Source organism: Cervus canadensis, chromosome 12 (genome assembly GCF_019320065.1).
Source record: "Cervus canadensis isolate Bull #8, Minnesota chromosome 12, ASM1932006v1, whole genome shotgun sequence".
Taxonomy (NCBI): Eukaryota; Metazoa; Chordata; class Mammalia; order Artiodactyla; family Cervidae; genus Cervus; species Cervus canadensis.
This window is the reverse complement of record NC_057397.1, coordinates 33,201,510-33,225,183: the sequence shown is the minus strand read 5'-3', so window position 1 is coordinate 33,225,183 and position 23,674 is coordinate 33,201,510.

Genomic DNA, 23,674 nt, shown 5'->3' with positions numbered 1-23,674 from the left:
TATGTAGATTTTTTTCAACAGTAATTGCCATAGTACTATAGGATGCATGGGTGGTTGAATCTGCTGACGGAGAACCACAGGTAAGGAGGGCTAATAAAAGTTATATGAGGATTTCCCATTGTGCAGAGTGGGCATCCCTAACCACTCTCTCCTCCATGTTGTTCAAGGTTCAACTATACTAACTTCTTGCTTGTTGACACAACTTAATGATTTGTTTTAAAGGATATAGTATCACTCAAAATCATTTTACTATCTAGCTTACTCCCCATCAACCCTTTCTCTGTGTCTTTGAAATGATCAGAAAAACCATGTGCATTTGTGTCTATGTGTGCTTCACGGGAGAACTCTATACTCCCTCCCTATCAACTTCCCAGAAAATCACATCCATTTTCAATAATACAACTTCAAACTTTTCAGCACTTATGAATAATGCACAAGCCTAAGAAAATAAGACATTAGCAATAATATAAATAAAACTCTGGCTATTTAGATATAGTCAAATATATATATCATTTTCACAAATGGATTCAAATTACTAACATGTGTTTGCATGTGGTCTTTCAGGTACACAATAAAATGTTAGGGTAAATACCAGATTAATTTTAATAAATACTCTTTGTTTAGACTGTAGATTATGTTATAGAATCAACAAGAATTTGTTGAGCTGATTAAAATAATAGAGTAGAAATGAATGCACCAAAATAGTCATGCAAAAGTGTTCATATCTGCATTCAACACAGAAAGTGAAATATAAATTCTTTATACTGAAGATTATATCATCAACTATGACTTGAGGATAGGTGATTGATTCAGTGTCTTGTACATCATATTAGCTGATTGTTCTATTCCAAGTAAGATTCAAGGTATTAATTTTAGTTTTTAATGTCCCTGTGTTTTAGGAACTACATCCTTGAACAAATAACTAGATATGCTAAAATGGTCTTGCTACAGTTTCCCATATATACAGTCTGGGTTATCTTTGATCTAGAGTAGTTAAATGAAAATCTCTGAACTTTCCAGTACACAATAGTACACTACTTCAAAATCATAATAAACTCACCCCATTTGGAAATGGCTATGGCCCCAGGTTCTATTATTAGCCTGATACTATATAGGTTCAAATTAAAAATTTTCCTTTCCTCACCAAGCACTTTTTGGATAAAATTTGACCTTCCTTCTATACAGCCTACATTCAAACAAACACCTAAGTTACAAAAACAATAATAACTGTCACACTGACCAGACTGTTGGTATCAGCATAACTCTTCCTGATGCATATTTTAGCCATGTGACAGTTCTAGTTCTAATTGTCCATTAGTAAATTGGCATTCTAGTTTTTAAAAAATAAATTACTCTCTCATTCGCCTTTGTTCATCTTGCCCTGAAACCACCTGGAGTGAGGATCATCTTGCAGCAAATGATACTGACATTGTTCCTTGTGGGCTGACACATATGGTGCCAATGGCAGGATCAATTAAGGACAAGGATAAAAATTAGGTGGCTGGGGGAAAGTGAAATAAGAGCAATTAAGTTGTTGGAAGACACTCCCATCAGGAGACGATGAAAAACAGTATGGTGCCCCATTAGTTCTTTAATTCTTTTACCACTCTGAAGAACCCAGGAGAGCTGACTCAAAATTCAATTCCAAAATCAAATAATCTTTTTTAAAAATCTGGATATTATCCATAGTTTGGAAAAATAATTTACAAATTCATTATAGCTTCTTCGTATACAATTTGTCAGTGTTGGATTACATGTTCTCTGTTTGATTGAAGCTACTAATATTAAAACAAGTGAAAAAGTTTTGAGTTTTGATGTTTGAATTTCATATTGATATTTTCAACAATAGGAACTTAGATTTAACCAATATTTCCATGTTAACTACAACTATAATTTACTCATAAGCAGGGTTTCTCAGGTATCTCAGTGTTGAAAAATCTTCCTGTCAAGCAGGAGATGCAGGCTTCATACCTGGGTCAGGAAGATCCTCTGGAGAAGAAAATGGTAACTCACACTTCAGTATTCCTGCCAGAGAAATCCCATGGACAGAGGAGCCTGGTGGGTTGCAGCCCACAGGGTTGCAAAGAGTTCAGCACGACTTAGTGACTAAACAACAAGAACTTAAATAATTGTCTCCAAAATAGCTCTGCAACTGATGTTAGCAAAAGATTAATTCATTTATGAATTTTTTTCCCAAATGAAGACTTAAATTCCTATCTTTTAGTAAAATATAGTCAGTCCTTATTTTCATTTTCAACCCATTTATCACATGTTCTTCCATTTTGCACTAATGACAATTAACTTCTTGAAGTTACTGAATTTTACAAATAACCATGAGGAAATAAACAATGAGGCTATAGCATCACTATTCTGACATTTTAATAAGTAGATGTATTTTAATTATATTATTTTGCAACATGCCAGTAAGTGCTTTCTAATGCTTATTGCAGAGGCAATGAAATCTTCATAATTTTATATCTGTCATCCCTTACTATTAAGGTGTTCACTGGAAATGTAAAGTGATACTCTTCATAGGATTATGAGAATTAGATTTTGGGATTGCTGATGTTTGAGCCATTGTATGGCTACAATTTCTGTAATTAATTATCCCAGAAAGAATTCCATTTTATTATATGCTGATGTCATTGCTTTCATATTGCTTCTTGGAATGACTTTTCTGTGCATGTTAATCATCATTAAAAACCAATTGCCTATTCTTAAAATTGAGATATAGTTGATTTATAATATTATGCTAGTTATGGGTGAATACCATAGTGATTCAATATTTCTATAGGTTGTACTCCTTCTAAAGTTATTTCAAAATAATGGCTATATATCCCTGTGCTGTGTCTGTCTGGCCTAATGACTGGTTAGTTTGGGCAGGGGGCGAGGGGTGTAATAGCTCTCAATCTGCCAGTAACCATTCAATTTTCTAGTTCCTGGCTATTCAAAGTAGAGCTCCATTCTAAATTCTTGCTGATATCTGGTATTAGGTCCCAGTGAATCAGGGAATGCCCCACCTGAGAATAGCTGACCCTCCTAACTCCATGTTTACCTATAAAGAGCTCTGTGGTTGGGGAATTCCGCCACATTCATCCCTGATGTTCCTGGCTTGTACCCCCAGGTTCACTACTGGGCTCTCGGACTCTCACTTAACACCCATGTGTGAATTAGCATGCGTGTGTGACCTGCCCAATGTTAAGCTCACTTTCTCCTCTGGACATCACCTGCCTTAATAGCCTTTTCAGGCCTATACTCTCCTCCAGGTTTCTGTTTATGGAAGAAGACTAGGAGGATCAATGGGGAAAAGAAAAAAAATCTGTGCATGGTATTTTACTTATTTACTGTCTTAACCTGTCCAGGCTGCTATAACAGAACACCACAGACTGAGTGGCTTATAAACAACAGGAATTTATTCCTCATAGTTAAGGAGGCTGGAAGTCCAAGATTAAGGCATCAGCAGATTCAGTATTTAGTAAGCCCGGTTCCTGGCTCATAGATGGTGCTCTTTTTGCTGTGTCCCCACGTTGTGGAAGGGTGTTAGAGCTCTTTGGGGTCTCCTTTATCTAATCTTACCCATGGGGGCTCCACCCTCATGACCTAATCACCTCCCAAAGGCCCTACCTAACACCATCACAGTGGAGGTTCAGTTTCACTATATTAATTTAGGGGGATACAAACATTCAATCTATAGCATTTACATTCAATTTTAAGACTTTTAGAACTTCATGCTTGCTTTGTCATTCAGTCATGTCTGACTCTTTGTGACCCTTTGGACTGTACTCCACTAGGCTCCTCTGTCCGTGGGGTTTTTCAGGCAAAAAGACTGGAGTAGGTTGCTATTTCCTTCTCCAGGGGATCTTTCCAACCGAGGGATTGAACCCACCTCTTCTGTGTCTCCTGCATTGCAGACTGATTCTTTACCTACTCTGCCATCAGGAAGCCTCTTAGAACTTCAGATTATTAAGTAAAATAAAAATTTTAAAGATCATAAAAAAGGACTCATAGGCATTTTTGAGCAGCTAGTAATTTAAATTATTAAAATTAAATAAAATACGAAACTTTAGTTTCTCAGTTGTAGTAGCAACATTTCAAGGGCTTAATAATCATATGTGGCTAGGGTCCACCATATTGTGCAAAGCAGATGGAACACTGACATCATCAAAGAGACTGCTACACTGCAGAGTGGTGCTCAGGATACTTTATATAGCTTCTTCGTCATTATTGTTTAGCCACTAAATCATGTCTGGCTCTTTTGAGAGCCCGTGGACTGTAGCCCACCAGGCTCCTCAGTCCATGGGACTTTTCCTGGCAAGAACACTGGAGGGGGTTGCCATTTCCTCTTCCATGGGATCTTGTGGACCAAGGGATTGAACCTGCATCTCTTATGTTGCAGACAGATTCTTTATCACTGAGCCACTAGGGAAGGTCATATAACTTCTTCACTTACTAATAGCAACCCTATGGGGTAGGACATCATCCCGAGGTTTACACAGGAGGATGCAGAGATTCAGTGGGCCTTAAAAGGCCCACCCAGTGATCAAGTGAAAGAGCCAGAGGTTGAGATCAGAGTTGAGAGCCATTTAGGCTCAAGATTTAACTACGGATCTGTCTCATCCTAACTTTCCACTATATAGATTCTAGATTCCTGACTGCTAATGATATGAACATGTATTTTAGAATATACTTTTGTCATTGGTCATCTGTTTCAATTCCCCAGCTTTATATATGAGGCCAGGAAAGAAAACCATTTCAAAGTCCAAATGCTAGCAAATGACAAGGTGCTAACCTTTTGCAAGGTAGCTTTCCCTGCCATTACATCTCTTTTTCGAACCTAGTTTAGTGATAAAGTATTGGGAAAATTAGAGAAAAGAAAGTGAAAGGGTTCAGTCGTGTCAGACTCTTTGTGACCCCATGGATTATACAGTCCATGGAATTCTCCAGGCCAGAATACTGGAGTGGGTAGCCTTTCCCTTCTCCAGCAGATCTTCCCAACCCGGGAATTGAACCGGGGCCTCCTGCCACTGCAGGTGGATTCCTTACCAACTGAGCTATCAGGGAAGCCCTGTACAAGCTGACACAGTGTTTAGCATAAAGTTAAGACTTATTAAATATAAAATATGAAAGAGAAAGGAAATTCATATTTAATGAGTCTTCACTTTATGCTAAACACTGTGTCAGTTTGTACAAGAATGCTGTCAAGTAGGTATTATCCTCATTTTGCAAACAAGGAAACAGGCATAGAGAATATGTGATACATTGATTCCCTTGAGTCTCTCCCATAATTTGAGCAGTGATTTGTCCTAGTCCTAGTAAAGAGCAATTATTTTGGAGTTAATTTCACTTCCTTTGTCAACATTTTTGTACATGTATTTATTAATCCCTTATTCACTGCTTTGATTTCTTACATAATATGGTAATGGACTAATCCCTGGGGTATTCATAGTCTTGTCATTTTCAGTGTCCTCCAGAAACAGATGACTTTTTGGAAAGATGACACTGATCTTATGACTGAGCTATAGTGATAATACCTGGCAATATGAGGACACTGTCTTGGGAGATACAACATGTACTCTAGGCCTGTAGCCTAAATATATTGCCATTTCTTTAATGGTTAGAATATAAGGAATCTGGGAATCCATCTGGGTAGTAGAGCTGGTGTTTCTTGTGAATGTACCTAATGATTCATTTGCAAAGTAACTACTTCTTGGCTAAGATTTTTAACTGTTGATTTAAGATGTTAATGTCCCAAAAAGGAATGCTTCTTCCTAGAAGTCAAATAATGATTGATTCCATTGCATTAGAAGCAAATACTCCAAGTGCCATTTCAGGAATGGAGGGTGGGGGCACAGATCATGCTTTTAGCTGGGGGATTTCTCAGAGTGTGGGAAAAATAAGATTGCTGCTTCCCCATGGGACATAGAAGGACTATAGCTAAAATCTGAGGAATCTCAAACAGCACCTCCATGTACTATGCCGCCAGTGGTAAAGATTCAGAAGACCACAATCTTATACTTGCAGACTCATAGGAAATAAACTTTTCTCTGGTTCTAGTCTGCTCTAACTAGAGGCAGCAGAGATGGGCCGGGGAAGGAGGAGAGGGTTTGCATTAGACCATGTGCGGTTAGTCGCTCAGTTGTGTCCAACTCTTTGCAACCCCATGAACTGTAGCCCATCAGGCTCTTCTGTACATGGAATCTCCAGGGGAAAATACTAGAATGGGTTGCCAAGCCCTGCTCCAGGGGATCTTCCCAACCCAGGGATCAAACCCAGGTCTCCCACATGGCAGGCAGATTCTTTCCTATCTAAGCGACCAGGGAAGCCCTGCATTAGACCAGTAGCCCTCAAACTCAGCAATCATCAGAAACATCCGTAGGGGTTCTTAAGAGAAAGACTGCTGCGACTCCTCACAGAATTTCAGATTCACTCAGATATTTAAACACAGAACACAGAGACGGGCTAAAGCTGAGTCTCACTAATGGAGCCTCTTAAAATATTCATGCAGACCTACTGCTGAGAACCCCAACTTTGCCTGGGATGTGCCCTGCCCAAGATTTAGCAAGACCTTCAATTCTGAGAGAGAGAGACATACAAAACTACAATAAGTGGATTTTATGTAACACTAGCCAGACTCGGTTTATTTTTCTTACAACCAAAAGAATATTAACTAATATACAGGTCCTATGCCAATTTTTTTAGAAAAGTGATTGTACTAGATCATTACTTAATAACTCCCTGCGATGCCAGAATCATTCTCATTTCATAAATGAAGAAATAAATGTAGTCTCTACACTGACACATAGAGCGAATAAGGCCAACCTGAGATTTGCCCTTAGGTCTGACTGGCTTCAAAGTTCATATTTTTCTCTCTTACCTCACTCCAGAAGGAAGTGGAGCTAGGACCATAATGCTGTCTGGATACCTAATGTTAAGCCACCTGGTTTTCAGGACCTTTAAAATCTAATACCTCTTTTTGGAATATAAAGTATGATGGGGAAAAATTTTTTTTAAAGGAAATAAGATAAAGAAAACCACCAATATCAAAATATAGTATCTTATGCTATACAAGAAGGTAAAAAATTTGCATAATTTCTGAATAAGTTTTTTTTTTTTTAATGAAATGTGATGTTATTTCTAAGTCCATAAGGGAATTCAAATGAGGTTAAGAACCAATGCCTAGAAAAGGCCATTGTTACTAATTAGTAGAAGGATTTATAATTACTATCTCAACAAAATATTCAAAAGGCAAGTCTCTGATTCATGCAATTGCACTGTAAAATCAGATACTTCTAAAATTGTTTTAAGAAAAGAGTTTGTTTTCTTATATAATTAAGGAATTTAATTATTATTTCATTTGCAGCATTAACTTTTTTTCTAGGTCCTTTCAAATACTTAACATACTGGTAACCATCCACCTAGGCCTTTACCAAATTATCATAAATTCCAAATTAATCTGATTTAGTGAAATTGTATTCTAAGTTCAGCTTTTCATTAGCTCTTCACAGACATCTCTGAGCATAAACATTTGAAGCCTTTGAAATTTACTAACACATTGTAAATTTTGATTAGGCTAGCTACCTTCTCACCTTCAGCCGAGTCAATCCTGAAATGAAGTTATCCCAGAGAAACAAAGAAAACAAAATCACTTTCAAAACATCTACAAAATTGTGTCCAATGACACAGAGATATTCTCCAAGACCTACCCAAATCCGGGAATTACTGGTCAGTCAAAGAAGTGGGCAGATATTATTTGGAACTACTAGATCAGAATAAACATTGCAGCTGTGTGGTTAAACATATAACAGATAACTACATTATTTCCCTCTTCTAATTACAATTCATTTTAAATATAATTTTGAAGCCTTATGCTGCTAATTGTTTCATTTTTGTTTTCCCTTAACTAGGTTATAAGCCCTTTAAAGAATTGTGTCCCATGCCTGTGTTTCCCTACAATGCCTAGCACAGAACTGAGTAAATGACAGATTAGAAGTAACAAATGTCTTATTTCCCATCTCCACTTTAGCGGCAGTGCCTTCCTGGAGAAGGACACTGAGAGGGATTGGGAATTCATGACTAGACTCTACCAAGCAAAATTGCAGATCATTGATTAGTGATGTATGCTCCGAGCTCAAAAAGTAGCAACATGCAGGTTATCTGTTTTTACATCTCACTAGTTGACATTTATTTCATACTTGTTAAATAAATTAAAAAATATACACAGGGAAAAAAGAATGATGTCAGTTAAATATTCCCATTGAGTTTAATTTTCATCAACATTCAATAAAAATTATACTGCATGTGAGTTCAGTATTAAACAAAGAATCAATAAACTTTGTAATTTAAAGGAACACCAACTAACTTACAAGACAGACTGGTCATGGTGGAGACTTCTGACAAAACGTGGTCCACTGGAGAAGGGAATGGCAAACCACTTCAGTATTCTTGCCTTGAGAACCCCATGAACAGTGTGAAAAGGCAAAAAGATAGGACACTGAAAGATGAACTCCCCAGGTTGGTAGGTGCTCAATATGCTACAGGAGATCAGTGGAGAAATAACTCGAGAAAGAATGAAGGGATGGAGCCAAAGCAAAAACAATGCCCAGTTGTGGATGGGACTGGTGATGGAAGTGAAGTCCAATGCTGTAAACAGCAATATTGCATAGGAACCTAGAATGTTAGGACCTTGAGTCAAGGCAAATTGGAAGTGGTCAAACAGGAGATGGCAAGAGTGAACATCGACATTTTAGGAATCAGCAAACTAAAATGGACTGGAATGGGTGAATTTAACTCAGATGACCATTATATCTACTACTATGGGCAAGAATCCCTTAGAAGAAATGGAGTAGCCCTCATAGTCAACAAAAGAGTCTGAAATGCAGTACTTGGATGCAATCTCAAAAACAACAGAATGATCTCTGTTCATTTCCAAGGCAAACCATTCAGTATCACAGTAATCTAAGTCTATGTCCCTACCAGTAAAGCTGAAGAAGCTGAAGTTGAATGGTTCTGTGAAGACTTACAAGACCTTCTAGAACTAATATCCAAAAAAGATACCCTTTTTTAGGGACTGGAATGCAAAAGTAGGAAGTCAAGAAATACCTGGAATAACAGGCAAATTTGGCCTAGGAGTACAGAATGAAGCAGGTCAAAAGCTAACAGAGTTTTGCCAAGAGTACACACTGATCATAGCAAACACCCTCTTCCAACAACACACAAGAAGATTCTATACACAGACTTCACCAGATGGTCAATACTGATATCAGAGTGATTATATTCTTTGCAGCCGAAGATGGAGAAGCTCTATACAGTCAGCAAAAGCAAGACCAGGAGCTGACTGTGGCTCAAGTCATGAACTTCTTATTGCCAAATTCAGACTGAAATTGAAGAAAGTAGGGAAAACCAATTGACCATTCAGGTATGACCTAAATCAAATCCCTTACGATCATACAGTGGAAGTGACAAATAGATTCAAGGGATTAGATCTGATAGACAGAATGCCTGAAGAACTATGGACGAAGGTTCATGACATTGTGCAAGAGGCAATGATCAAGACCATCCCCAAGAAAAAGAAATGCAAAAACGCAAAATGGTTGTCTGAGGAGACTTACAAATAGCTATGAAAAGAAGAGAACCGAAAGGCAAAGGAGAAAAGGAAAGATATACCCATTTGAATGCAGAGTTCCACAGAATAGCAAGGAGAGATAAGAAAGCCTTCCTCAGTGATCAATGTGAAGAAATAGAGGAAAACAATAGAGGTCTCTTCAAGAAAATCAGAAATACCAAGGGAACATTTCATGCAAAGATGGGCACAATAAAGGACAGAAATGGTATGGACTTAACAGAAGCAGAAGATATTAAGAAGAGGTGGCAAGAATACACAGAAGAACTATACAAAAGAGATCTTCATGACCCAGATAATCATAATGGTGTGATAATTCACCTAGAGCCAGACACCATGGAATGTGAAGTCAAGTGGGAAGCATCACTACGAACAAAGCTAGTGGAGGTAATGGAATTCCAGTTGAGCTATTTCAAATCTTAAAAGATTATGCTGTGAAAGTGCTGTGTTCAATATGCCATCAAATCTGGAAAACTCAGCAGTGGACACAGGACTGGAAAAGGTCAGTTTTCATTCCAATCCCTAAGAAAGGCAATCCCAAAGAATGCTCAAACTACCATACAAAATTGCACTCATCTCACACGCTAGTAAAGTAATGCTCAAAATTCTCCAAGCCAGGCTTCAACAATACGTGAACTGTGAAATTCCAGATGTTCAAGCTGGATTTAGAAAAGAGGAACCAGAGATCAAATTGCCAACATCCGCTGGATCATCGAAAAAGCAAGAGAGTTCCAAAAAAAATCTATTTCTACTTTGACTATGCCAAAGCCTTTCACTGTGTGGATCACAATAAACTGGAAAATTCTTAAAGAGATGGGAATACCAGACCACCTGACCTGCTTTCTGAGGAATCTGTATGCAGGCCAAGAAGCAAGAGTTAGAACTGGACATGGAACAACAAACTGGTTCCAAATCAGGAAAGGAGTACGTCAAGGCTATATGTCGTCACCCTGCTTTTTTAACTTCTATGCAGAGTACATCATGAGAAATGCTGGACTGGATCAGCACAAGCTGGAATCAAGATTGCCAGGAGAAATATCAATAACCTCAGATATGCAGATGACACCACCCTTTATGGTAGAAAGTGAAGAAGAACTAAAGAACCTCTTGATGAAAGTGAAAGAGGAGAGTGGAAAAAGTTGGCTTAAAACTCAACATTCAGAAAACAGATCATCTGGTCCTATCACTTCTTGGGAAATAGATGGGGAAACAGTGGAAACAGCAAAAGACTTTATTTTTTGGGGCTCTAAAATCACTGCAGATGGTGACTGCAGCCATGAAATTAAAAGATGCTTGCTCCTTGAAAGAAAAGCCATGACCAACCTAGCAGCATATTAAAAAGCAGAGACATTACTTTGCCAAAAATGGTCCCTCTAGTCAAAGCTATGGTTTTTCCAGTGGTCATGTATGGATGTGAGAGTTGGACTACAAAGAGAGCTGAGCACCGAAGAATAGAACTGTAGAGTTGGAGAAAACTCTTGAGAGTCCTTGGACAGCAAGGAGATCCAACCAGTCCTTCCTAAAGGAAATCAGTCCTGAACATTCATTGGAAGGACTGATGCTGAAGCTGAAACTCCAATACTATGGCCACCTGATGGGAATAACTGACTCATTGGAAAAGACCCTGATGCTGGGAAAGATTGAAGGCGGGAGGGAGGAGAAGGGGATGACAGAGGATGAGATGGTTGGATGGCATCACCAATTCAATGGACATGAGTTTGAGTAAACTTTGGGAGTTGGTGATGGACAGGGAGGCCTGGTGTACTGCAGTCCATGGGGTCACAAAGAGTTGGACACGACTAAGCCACTGACCTGAACTGACTGAAACTAGCTTACAAAATCATGGGATACTTTGTGATCGTATCTTTCATATCCTTTATTTAAAACTAATTCACTTGAAATCTTCGCAGCCTCTATCTAGAAAATGGCAAGGTCGAGGACTCTCAGAGCTAAATATGAATGCACAGAAGTGCACACATGGAGGCTGGCTCAAGGGCAAAATACATGTGCAAGTGGGATAATATTTACTTTAATATTTACTAGCCCCAAATAACCATTGGAGTCCTTGGTTTAGTAGCCACTAATAGCTCTAGTAAGAAAGGAACTGGAACAGGTATAGTTATCTATTCAGCCACCACAAATACACACAACATATAACGGTCATTGATCCTGACCATTCATCCCTAAACTGCATCCTGCTGCTGCTGCTAAGTTGCTTCAGTCGTGTCCAACTCTTCGTGACCCCATGGACTGCAGCCTACCAGACTCCTCCATCCATGGGATTTTCCAGGCAAGAGTAATGGAGTGGGTTGCTGCTGCCTTTTCTGAAACTACATCTTATAAGCATGCTTATCTGTCTAATTTGTCGGAGTCTGGGAGAAAGCCAAGCTTACCACTACCAGTAACTCTCTGAATAGCCCACTGAATAAGAAGGCAGAATTTGATTTTGTTGTTGTTTGTATTTTGCATTACAGAGGAGGAGCATGCAGGATTTGGTACTTGAAACAATGTTTCACAAAAAGTACATAGGCAAAAATACTTATTCTGGAGTTGTCCACAATGGCAAGCATGTTCAGTTGTGTCCAACTCTTTGTGACTCTGTAGACTGTACCGCCCGCCCTGCAGTTCCTCTGTCTATGGAATTTTCCAAGCAAGAATACTGGAGTGGGTTGTCATTTCCTATTCCAGGGGATCTTCCCACCTTAGGGACTGAACCCACATCTCCTGCAACTCCTGCATTGGCAGGCGAATTTTTTTCTGCTGGCGCCACCTGCGAAGCATCAAGTAGCATCTTTCAAACAAAGGCAATTTGAAAAAGATCATAATTCTTCATTTCAGTCCACTTCAATAGCTCACAAAACTGTAATACTTACAAAAGTGGCAAAGGATTCCACCTAATGAGGTGTATTTAAATTCAAATAGTATATTGAAGAAGGGGCTTCCCAGGTGGCTCAGTGGTAAAGAAGACACCTGCCAATGTAGAAGACAAGGGTTTGATCCCTGGATGAGGAAGGTCCCCTGGAGAAGGAAACGGCAACCCACTCTAGTTATTCTTGCCTGGGAAATCCCATGGACAGGGGAACCTAGCGGGATACAGTCCATGGGGTCGCAAGAGAGTCAGACATGACTTAGCAACTAAACAACAATACTGAAGAAATTAGGGAGTCATTATTCTAACCAAAGCTGTATAAAACTCTCATAGTGTTCAGGCTAAGAAATATAGCAAGTTAAAAACAAACAAGAAAAAAACATATGGATGTGCCTTATAGAAAATGATTAAAAGCCACAAGTCTGGTGTTAATTGCCTATCCATAGCACCTGCTACCTGACACTGTAAAGTCTGCCCTAAGCAAGGTGGGTGGCCAGAAGAATACACAAGGCCATCAGGTTTGACCCCAATTATCTTTTATTGTAAATAGGCCATATGTCAAATTCCAAGATAAATTGGAAACATTTGATCTCTGTCTGTCCCTAGATTAATTTTAAAGATTCATTTTGTATTCTTACAGATCCTTTATTTGGGCTACTTTGCTCTTAAGTTTTAAAGAAAAGACATATTTGCCTTTATCTATGCAAGAGGATTCTCTCTTTAAGAATAATTTGGGAGGGAGAGAGTTTAACAGTCAGAACATATTTTAGAGAAAAATGGCACACAACGAGCACATCCAAAATTTAAAGTAATGACCAATAACATCCACTGAGTTTCTTCATAGGAGTCCATGTTTACTCAAGAGAAAAGATAACAAAGAAAATATTTAGTACCATGCTTAACAGAGATGGATGCTTTAACAAATTTGCTCATTTCCCCATGCAAATCATTGCAATATCCATGCAAACCAACACAAATAAACATATCACACATAAAAAAAAATAGTCCTATGAGCATTTGAGGTGTATTTGCAACAAAGGCTCTTTAAGAATGACTATTAAACCTCTGAAAAGATCCTGATTTATTCAAAAATTAAAATAACGTTAATGTAAACCAACATGGCCTACAACCAAATAGATTCTGCATGAGTGAGTCAGGGCAACGTGATTTTCATAAAACAACTTGGCACTAAAACTAAACAGTATAGCAGAATAGAAGCCATAGAGTCCAATTCCCACCCAGACACTCATGATCCTGTACAACTTATGTACTTTAGAATTTTTGCACACAAATAATCTTGGAGAAAGAAGTTCTGTAGAAATCAAGTTTTTTCCCTTAAATTAATCAGAATGGATAAAGGCTTTTTAAAAGTCTAATTTTGAAGGGGTTTGTCTATTTAGTAAAACACCCCTGAAGTTAGAAAATGTGTTTGTTTGGGTCTTTTTTTCTTTTTCTGGAAAGACTATTCCATGAGTGTTAGCCTGCCAGATGAATTGCCCTTGAATCTATGGGTAGAGCCACTTTTGTGCTCATTCATATATGAGCAGGTCTCTAATTCTAACATCAGAGTTCTTGTTTGCATTCCACAGATAAGACAAACTAGAGCTTCAAGCAGTGGAAAGATGAAGCAGAGATGAAAAGGGCAAGAGTGAAAAAAGCAATAAAGGGCTGAATGAAGGAAAGAAGATCTTACCGGAATGGAAAGAATATAGCATCCCGCTCTAGTGCTGTCTGACCTTGGTTGCTACTTAATTTTGAATTTTGTGTAATGATACTGAAGAAGCAAAGGGAGGTAACTGGCGAGATAATGAGGTACTGACCTCAAAGGCCCCTGAGGTCACACTCAGGTCTCTCACACGTATCCACTGATCTCTTCTCCCTGTCCCCATGCCACTTTCCCTCACATGACCCCAGGTTCCCTCCTTACAATTCATTCCCACCAACAGCATCCTTTATTCTTTTCAATCCTGTAGAAGGGCATCATTTTATGTTGAGAAAACAACTAATTAAAAAATATAGAAACATTTAGCCTAACCTGATATATATATATATATATATATATATATATATATGCTATATATACACACATGCTATGCATATGGTCTAATGAACTTTCCACCTTTCCACAATAAAGGATTAATAAGAACAAAGCAAGATCTTCACAGTATCAGTGATCATTAATGATGTATTCATTACCAATAAGTGTTGGTGTCACATCGATGATGTATCTACATGTACACCTAATTATAATATTAAATAGCCAGTATGCACAATTAATTTATTTTCCTAAGCAAGTACACATTAAGAACTTGTTTCTAGAAAGTTTTTAATGAGTCTCTTGTTACAGTGATATATAGTCTCTGGTCACACGAGAAGTTTATCTACTCCTAAGACTGACCCTTAATTTAAAAAAATTAATTTATAAGATCACTGAGAAGAACTGACCACACCCAGGAGACAGAACAACACAAAGGCTCTCTAGACTTTATTTATTCAGACAAGCTTCAGTTTTCAAATGTCATCTGAAATATATAATGCATGAAAGATGATTCCCTGAAACTTCAGGGAAAGAACAAACTCTGACAGCAGTTGCTACCACCCTTGCCTCCATCACTATTTCACTGTCCCAGAGAAGAAAGTGAAACTGTGGCATTCAGGGAAATCTGAAGTGGGCAGCATAGTTATATACATCATGACCTTTGATGAGCTTTCTCCACATTCTGGACTCAACTCTGAGCCAGAAATCACTACTCACCCAAATGATACCCCAGTAATGTCACCAGGTAACTATGGGATATTAGACAAATCACCCCTTTTTTTTTTTTTTTGGCTGTACATGCAGCATGTGGAATCTTAGTTCCCTGACCAGGGATCAAACCTGTGCCCCCTAAAGTGAAAGTTTAGAGTCTTAACCAGTGGGCCACCAAGGAAGTCTATGGGTCACTCTTTCTGCAGCCATGAAATGAAGATCCCTAACATTCCTGGATTCTAAACAAATGTTGCTTGATGCAAATTAGAAAAATTAGTCAAAACATTTTTTACATAGTCTAATATTTATAATCAACTCCATCAATAGCTGAATATCCAGCTTGTAGAATACTGATGGACTTCATTGCTGGTATTGTTTGTTTTCTTTTATAATTATAAATTTCCCTGACATTAAGAAGGAAGGGGTTAAAATATGAAACATCTCATTCTACTATTTATAACAGAATTTCTAAAATGTTTAGTATGGAGGAAAGTAGGAGCTAAATATCCTAAAGAGAGGTTTGAGAATTTAGCATTCCACTTATCTGTATTTTTACTTTGTATATCTGAGGACATTTTACATTTTAATTGTACACACTGCATTTCTGAAGTGAGCAAAGCACATACTGGACCTAATCTAATTCAGTGGTATCCCACCTTTTTGGCACCAAGGACCAGTTTCGTGGAAACAATTTTTCCATGGACTGGATGGGAAGGGATGGTTTCAGGGTGATTCAAGCACATTATATTTATTGTGTACTTTATTGTTATTATTATTACATCAGCTCCACCTCAGATCATCAGGTGTTAAATCCTAGAGGTTGGGGACCCCTGATCTAATTAATAATTTTAACCTTCTCAGGAAAGAAGAGGAATAGATTCCTATATATTACAGTTAAGAAAAAGAAGATGGAGGAGAAGGAGGAAGAGCAGGGAGGAAGGGGAGGGAAGGGGGTGGGAAAGGGGGAAGGAGGGAGAAAGGGGAGATGGAGGAAAGAGAAGAAAAGAGAAAAGAAAATTAAGAGTGCACAGACATGGATCTCCATGGCATTCTGGTGGTTAAGACTCTGCACTTCCAATGCAGGGGGTATGGGTTTGATCCCTGGTTGGGGAGCTAAGATCCCAAGTGCCTTGCAGCCAAAAAAATATAACAAAGGAGCAATATTATAACAAATTAGGTAAAGACTTTTAAAATGGTTCACATCAAAAATAATCTTATGAAAAAAAATGCACTAACAATAGGTTCCAGAATGATGCATTCCTTCAGCTGCCCATGTTGCCCTACAAACAATGTACACAAATCTACAAAACTGTTTATAAACCAAGACATCTAGAACCTGAGGGTTCCACTCTATTTCAACCCAACCTTCCTGGTGAAAACTTTCCTTCACTCTGATGAGGTACATATGTCCTAATATTTTCTTTCAAATATACTTTTAAGTGTTAATGAATCTGTGAAAGGGAATAAATCTTATACCTTTTTCATCACTGTCCTGCTCCACCCCCTATAAAACTGAAAGTATCGATCCACTCTGACACAGCTAATTTTACCTCTATGCACTTGTTGAGTACACCTCCTGGCCTCTGATCAGCATTCCAGCAACCACATAGCTTACAGAATTCAATGATTCAATGCAGGAAGAAAACAGCAAGCAGATTACGTTGGATGGAGCATCAGGTGCCAGAAATTGCATTCTGGAAGAAACCAGGGGAACATGGGCTAGAAACAAAGCATGAAAGAACACACCTTCTTTGAAAATAAACTGGACGTTTTACTGAGCAAAGGAGAATTATCAAAGTTGTATGTGTGTGTCTATGTGTGTCTGTGTGGTTTTGTTGTCTTCTTTTGGTTGGTTAGATGTGTTGTGATTGCTTGTCTAGAGGAAACATGATTAGATGATCTGAGCTTTGGGAGAATGGGTTGGGCATCCATGTATAGGATGGAATGAAAGCAGGAAAGACGGACTATAGAGAGGACAGCTGGGTCACAAGGCACAAACTAAGGCAAGAGTGGCATCAGTAGGGAAGAAGGGAAACAAAACTTAGCAACTCATAGAAATATAATCTTCTAAACTTGACAGTGGTTTGGGTGTGGGAAAGGGATGGTATTGAAAACAATGCTTTTGAGTCTTGAGAATTAAGTAGATACCCTAACAGATTTAAGGGTCTTTGATAGGGACATGGAACTCCAATTAAATATGTTGAACTTGAAGTCCCCCAGAACACTCTGGTGTAGATGTGTGGCAGGAATCTGGAATGCAAGTCAGAGCTCAGAAGAGAGGTTGAAACTAGAAATGTAAATCTGGATGTCTTTCAACTGAAGTCCTATAATTGACTGAAATGAGTCACTGGTGAGCTATTAGGAGAAATAGGAGAGAAATGGGGGTTGGGAAATTAAAGATAGTCTAGATTTCCAGTCAGTCACAGACATTGAACCCAACCTATCTCAAAGCTCACTAGTTCTTTCTTCTTCCTCACCTCCATTTATTTATCATTTTCACCCCCAAATGTATCCTTCCTTCTGTCATCACCACTTCTTATACTGCCTTCATTATTTCTATTCTCAGCCAAGAAAGAACTCTTGGAAGTCATGCTTGGCTTTCCTTGGTCCTCAAATCCTATACATCCTTCTCCTTGAAAAATCTCTTCAATCTAGCATTTTTTGTGCCAACTTAGTCCCTGAGTTTTAGGTCCTTCTTGTGTTTGACCTAATCTATCAAGACATATTCCTAATTGAACACCCAGTCTCTGGTCCCTCCCTGCTCTAGCTATTCTCCCAATTACCTCTAAGAGATATCTTTCTAACAGATCAAACAGATCACATCCCCACAAGATGCTAAATCTCTGACGGCCAACTTTGCACACAGTGACACCAACATCTGGGCTTACAAAGCCCATATCTACCTGGGAAAAGGCAGGTGATCAAATATTAGCATTTCTGTGAGGCCTTTCCTGTTCGGTCTCTTCCTTAGCATGCTCTACCCAGCCCTGAGATTAACAATTTTTGTGCTCTGTGCTCTAAATTTTGTGCTCCTAGCTGTGAAGGAGTAGTTGGAGAGGCTGAGGAATCTCAAAGACCAGTGCTTGAGAACAATCAAGAGAAGGGAGGTTAAGATCCTAGAAAATCATGGTGGAAGGGACTTCCCCAGTGGTCCAGTGATTAAGACTCCACTTTCCAATGCAGGGGAGTGTGGGTATGATCTCTGGTCAGGGAAAAAAGATCCCACATGCTGCAGGGTGTAGTCAAAAAAGTAACAATAATAATGGGAGAGGGTAGAGGGTAGAAAATGATAGTCCAGAAGAACTAAATCCTTCATGTGGTTCTCAAGGCCCAATGACCCAAGCCTTGCCCAACTCTTCAGACTCTTCTCAAACCACCCCCTGGCTCTCTGCAGTCACATCTCACAGGCCTTCTTGCAATACCACCAGTGCCCCTCTGAATATGTGGCTCCCTCAGGTGAAATCACTCTCATATACCTCTGACCTGCTAACCTAGATCTATCTCCACCAGTCTCATTCCTGCAGGGGCCAGGGCTGACTCTCAGACCATGTCTGGTACTCCACACATATTCTTCTTGAGCCCTGAGATCTTCCTTTATAGCCCTTAATGTTGGCAGGTTGATACTTTCTACATGCTTTCAGCGACACACACCGAACTCTGGCAGATCTTAGTAGTTAATAAAGTATTAACATATCTAGCTTATTTCTATATGTTATTCAAAACATGATTAACAATCTCATTCTGAAATGTTAGCCTTCAAAAGCTCAAAGATGGATAGAGTAGCTTATTATCTATGAGACCTAATACAGTTGTTGGGGCTTCCCCCATGGCTCCGTGGTAAAGAATCCAGCTGCAATGCAGGAGACACAGGTTCAATCACTGGGTCAGGAAGATCCCCTGGAGAAGGAAATGGCAACCCACTCTAGTATTCTTACTTGGGAAATCCCATGGACAGAGGAGCCTGGCGGGTTATAGTCCATGGGGTCGAAAAACAGTCGGACATGACTTAATGACTAAACAACAATGATACAGCTTTCAGAAGGTAAAGGCAGATTCTCAAATGTGTGCCCCTGTTACAGACTCAAAAATCCATTCAACTGTTTTTTGGCTTGCTGTTATTATTATTATTGTTTTCTTTTTAGCTGGGTTGCTCAAGGCTTACGGGACCTTAATTCCCCAACCAGGGATCAAACCCGCACCCCCTGCAGTGGAGGCTTTGGAAGTGTGGAGTCTTAACCACTGGACCACCAAGGAAGGCCCATGCAATTCTTATTAACGGTCAAGACCTGTCAACATTTATAAATTAAATCCTTTTTTATGATCATGGAATACTTACATGTGCATAGGTTGGGTGAAGATGTGAAAATTAGGACCAGCTGAATCCAAGAGAAACACAGAGATAGATGAGTAGACATTCCAGTCTGCCAATCTATACTTAGAGCAGGGAGAATAACAACCATCTTTACTCTGGTCTTATCATGGCAGACCCACAATAAATATTTATTAACTGGAGGATGCTGCTGCTGAAATCCTTGAGAAATGAGCACTGAGTTTTGGGTAGCAGAGCAGGATGGAAAAAGTGTGGGATAATTGTACAGTGCAGACTTCCCAGGATGATGATGAGCAATTGTGGTTAAACAATAGTTTGGAAACAGGAGTGGTGAGAAAGAGTGTTTCCACAGTAGGGAGCAGCACTGTTGAGCCAGTTAAAAACAAAACAAAAAAAGAGCTCTAATTATGTTTAAATGGGAAACCAAGATAGAATTTGGAGTGCGGGGTTAAGATTCTTTTTTTTTTTTTTTTCTGAAAGCCCAGATGCAGACACAGGCTCCAAGCTTTCCAAGAGTGTGGTGAATATGCTATACACATGGCCCTGGCATTGGGGAGATTGGTGCAACCTTCAAGATCCTGTTTATGCAGGATTTAGCCCATTCCCCATTCCCCCCACGCCACCCAGAGAATATCTAATGAAAAGAAGAATTGCCAAGATTACTTGGCAGACCTATCACCACCAAAATCCTACTTTAGACTGAGATGATTAAGAGTATGGCTTGTTTTATGAAAGGTACCATTGAGTTGGTGTCTAGCAGGAGCTCAATATCTATTAGGTCTTTGGAGATTCTTGAGTGAAAGGTGTTATATACTAAAATTATTGGGTTTCACCATATGCTCCCAGTTGGTCACAGGGGTGAGAAACAGCTGGTTCATCTTTGGAAGGCAAATCCTCAAGTCCCTTGAACCAACAGGTTTTAGGAACCATATTTGTCAGTTGTAAATTCACTTCTGATTTTTATTCATAGAAGCCATCTAGTCTAAGCTATTTATTTATCCACACATACCTATCTCATTCTCTAATTGCATTTAAAATCTTTTAGGGGAAAGCTGTTATAAAACACATCCTTGTTACATACGAGGGCCATATCCGTACAGGTTGATGGCATACTAATTTATCAATATCTAGAATTATTATGAAGAAGCTGTTTGAAAGTACCAGAACAGGACCAAAGTTTCATTCATTCATGAAATGATTGATTGCATAGACTAGGCAGAAATGGGTTCATATTTCTGAAAACATGTTACTTTATATCCCTCAAAGAGAAAAATACATTTGCACTCAATGTGCATTTACAGGATAATATGACACAGGTGTGGTGATGTTAGAAAAGAGAAAGCCAGCTATAAAGAAGAAAAATAAAAGCTTTTCTAGGGAAGAAACTCAGATTTCAGAATGGAGCAGTGGATTTGGAAACAGGAAAATAGCCAAGCCAGAAGGATGTTTTTCATATTACAGAGAAGCTCTGTCTACCAGAAATCTCACAAGCAGAGGTCTTAGTAGGGCATGTTATAAGACATCAAGTTTATGACAATGAAGATCTTGATTTCAACAGCTGAGACCTTTAAGACAGGCTGAACAGAAGGCAGCTACTCAGCAAGGGGCCAACATGAAAAAGACATGGGGAGGAGGCAACAGAAAGTATTGGAACACTCACCCCCTGCAGAGTTTCATGTTGCTGCTGTATTAAATGACAAACTCCTGTTTTGAAGAAGCATTCAGCACTGATATAAAAATTTAAATGTGTCAATCTTTCTGGTGGACCCAAGTCTTTTATACATGGTCACATTTACGCACATTCTTATTCTCAACACAGCTTCATGTTAATTTTTAAAACTGAATTTGTAGATTCCGAATCATCGCAATGGACATGAGTTTGAGCAAACTCTGGGAGACGGTGAAGGACAGGGAAGCCTGGTGTTCTGCAGTTCATGGGGTCACAAAGAGTCGGACACAACTTAGTGACTTAACAACAATTATCTCTAGTTACTCTTAATACATTCTAGGACTTTGCAAGATGGAAAAATAAATTGTACTAGACATTTAATTTTTTAAAATTGACCACAATGGCTTTTTGCTGACACAGTTTAGAAACTATACATATCAAAGTACCTGTTAATATTAAACACTGAGGTTGGAAATGCCTAATTCAAGAAATTCTTGAATTAGAAACAATTGCATAGTTTTCAATGGATGTTATGATGATAAAGTAAAAGACAGCTGGGAAACTATTTATTTTTAAACGCATCTTGGCACCCAAGTGAAAAGTAAAATAATGATAAAGAGCATGCTAATAACAATAATAATAATTCATCTTCTAGCATTTATTGAACATGAATGTGCCAAGTATTGTGACTTTAAATAAAATCATCTAATTTAATGAGCCAATTTCATTTACATGGATTTTTTAAAATCATCATTACAAACCTAACAGGCAGATACCCCAGGGTATACGTTCTGAGAGTTTAGTATAGTGGTTAAACAGTTAGAAGCACGGATGCTACAGTGAGACAGGGTTGGAATTGGTCATACTCTAACTAAGTGCATGACTTTAAGCAAGTTACTTAATCTCTATACATTTTTGTGTTTTTCCTCAACAAAATAGGAATATTAGTGAAAATTAATTGCTATAATATATGTAAAATTTTTGAAACAGCACTAAAAACATGATAGCTGTTATGATTATCCCTATTTTGTTGCTGTTATTCAATCACTAAGTCATGTCTGACTCTTTGTGACCCCATGGACTGCAGCATGCCATGAGAAACTTGAGGTTGAGAATTTCAGAGACTTGCAAAGTCCACACAGCTAATAAGCAGCAGATCTAGGATATGAATTTCAGCAGAATCAACCCAGTTCAGTTCTGTTCAGTCACTCTGTCGTGTCCAACTCTTTGCAACCCCATGGACTGCAGCACGCCAGGCTTCCCTGTCCATCACCAACTCCCAGAGCTGGCTCAAACTCATGTCCATCAAGTTGGTAATGCCATCCAACCATCTCATCCTCTATCATCCCCTTCTCCTGGCTTCAATCTTTCCCAGAATTAGGGTCACCCCAGAGATCAAGATTTTAGTCATATGTCATCCTGGACACAAAGTCTTGAATCTATTTTTATAAAGAATTTGACATTTAGATTTTATACAAGGTACATTTATGATTATTTAAAAATTCCTATTAAAATTTATATCTGGATAAGTAATTATGGTCCATCTTTAGGGTGGAATCATTGACATGATTCAATTAGTCATAGAGCCTACTTTGAATTTTAACCCACCCTTAGTTCATCCTATGACCTTCCATCATCCTATATTTAATTCTTTTAGCTTGAAAAACCATTGCTTTTCTAAGATAAATTGAGAAGGAAAAATATTGTATAATCTGACATGAATTTTGTAAATCATATAAAGAAATAGATTCTTGGAGTATTTTTAAGTTGAAACTTTAAAATCACAAATCTAATTAAAATTTGTATCTTTCTAAAATTTCAAACATCCGCTGGATCATCAAAAAAGCAAGAGAGTTCCAAAAAACATCTATTTCTGCTTTATTGACTATGCCAAAGCCATTGACTGTGTGGATGACAACAAACTGTGGAAAATTCTTAAAGAGATGGGAATGCCAGACCACCTGGCCTGCCTCTTGAGAAATCTGTATGCAGGTCAGGAAGCAACAGTTAGAACTGGACATGGAAGAACAGACTGGTTCCAAATAGGAAAGGGAGTACGTCAAGGCTGTATATTGTCACCCTGCTTATTTAACTTCTATGCAGAGTACATCATGAGAGACGCTGGGCTGGAAGAAGCAAAAGATTGCCGGGAGAAATATCAATAACCTTAGATATGCAGATGACACCACACTTACTGGCAGAAAGTGAAGAAGAACTAAAGAGCCTCTTGATGAAAGTGAAAGAGGAGAGTGAAAAAGTTGGCTTAAAACTCAACATTCAGAAAACTAAGATCATGGCATCTGGTCCCATCACTTCATGGGAAATAGATGGAGAAACAGTGGAAACAATGACAGACTTTATTTTTGGGGGCTCCAAAATCACTGCAGATGGTGATTGCAGTAATGAAATTAAAAGATGCTTGCTCCTTGAAAGGAAAG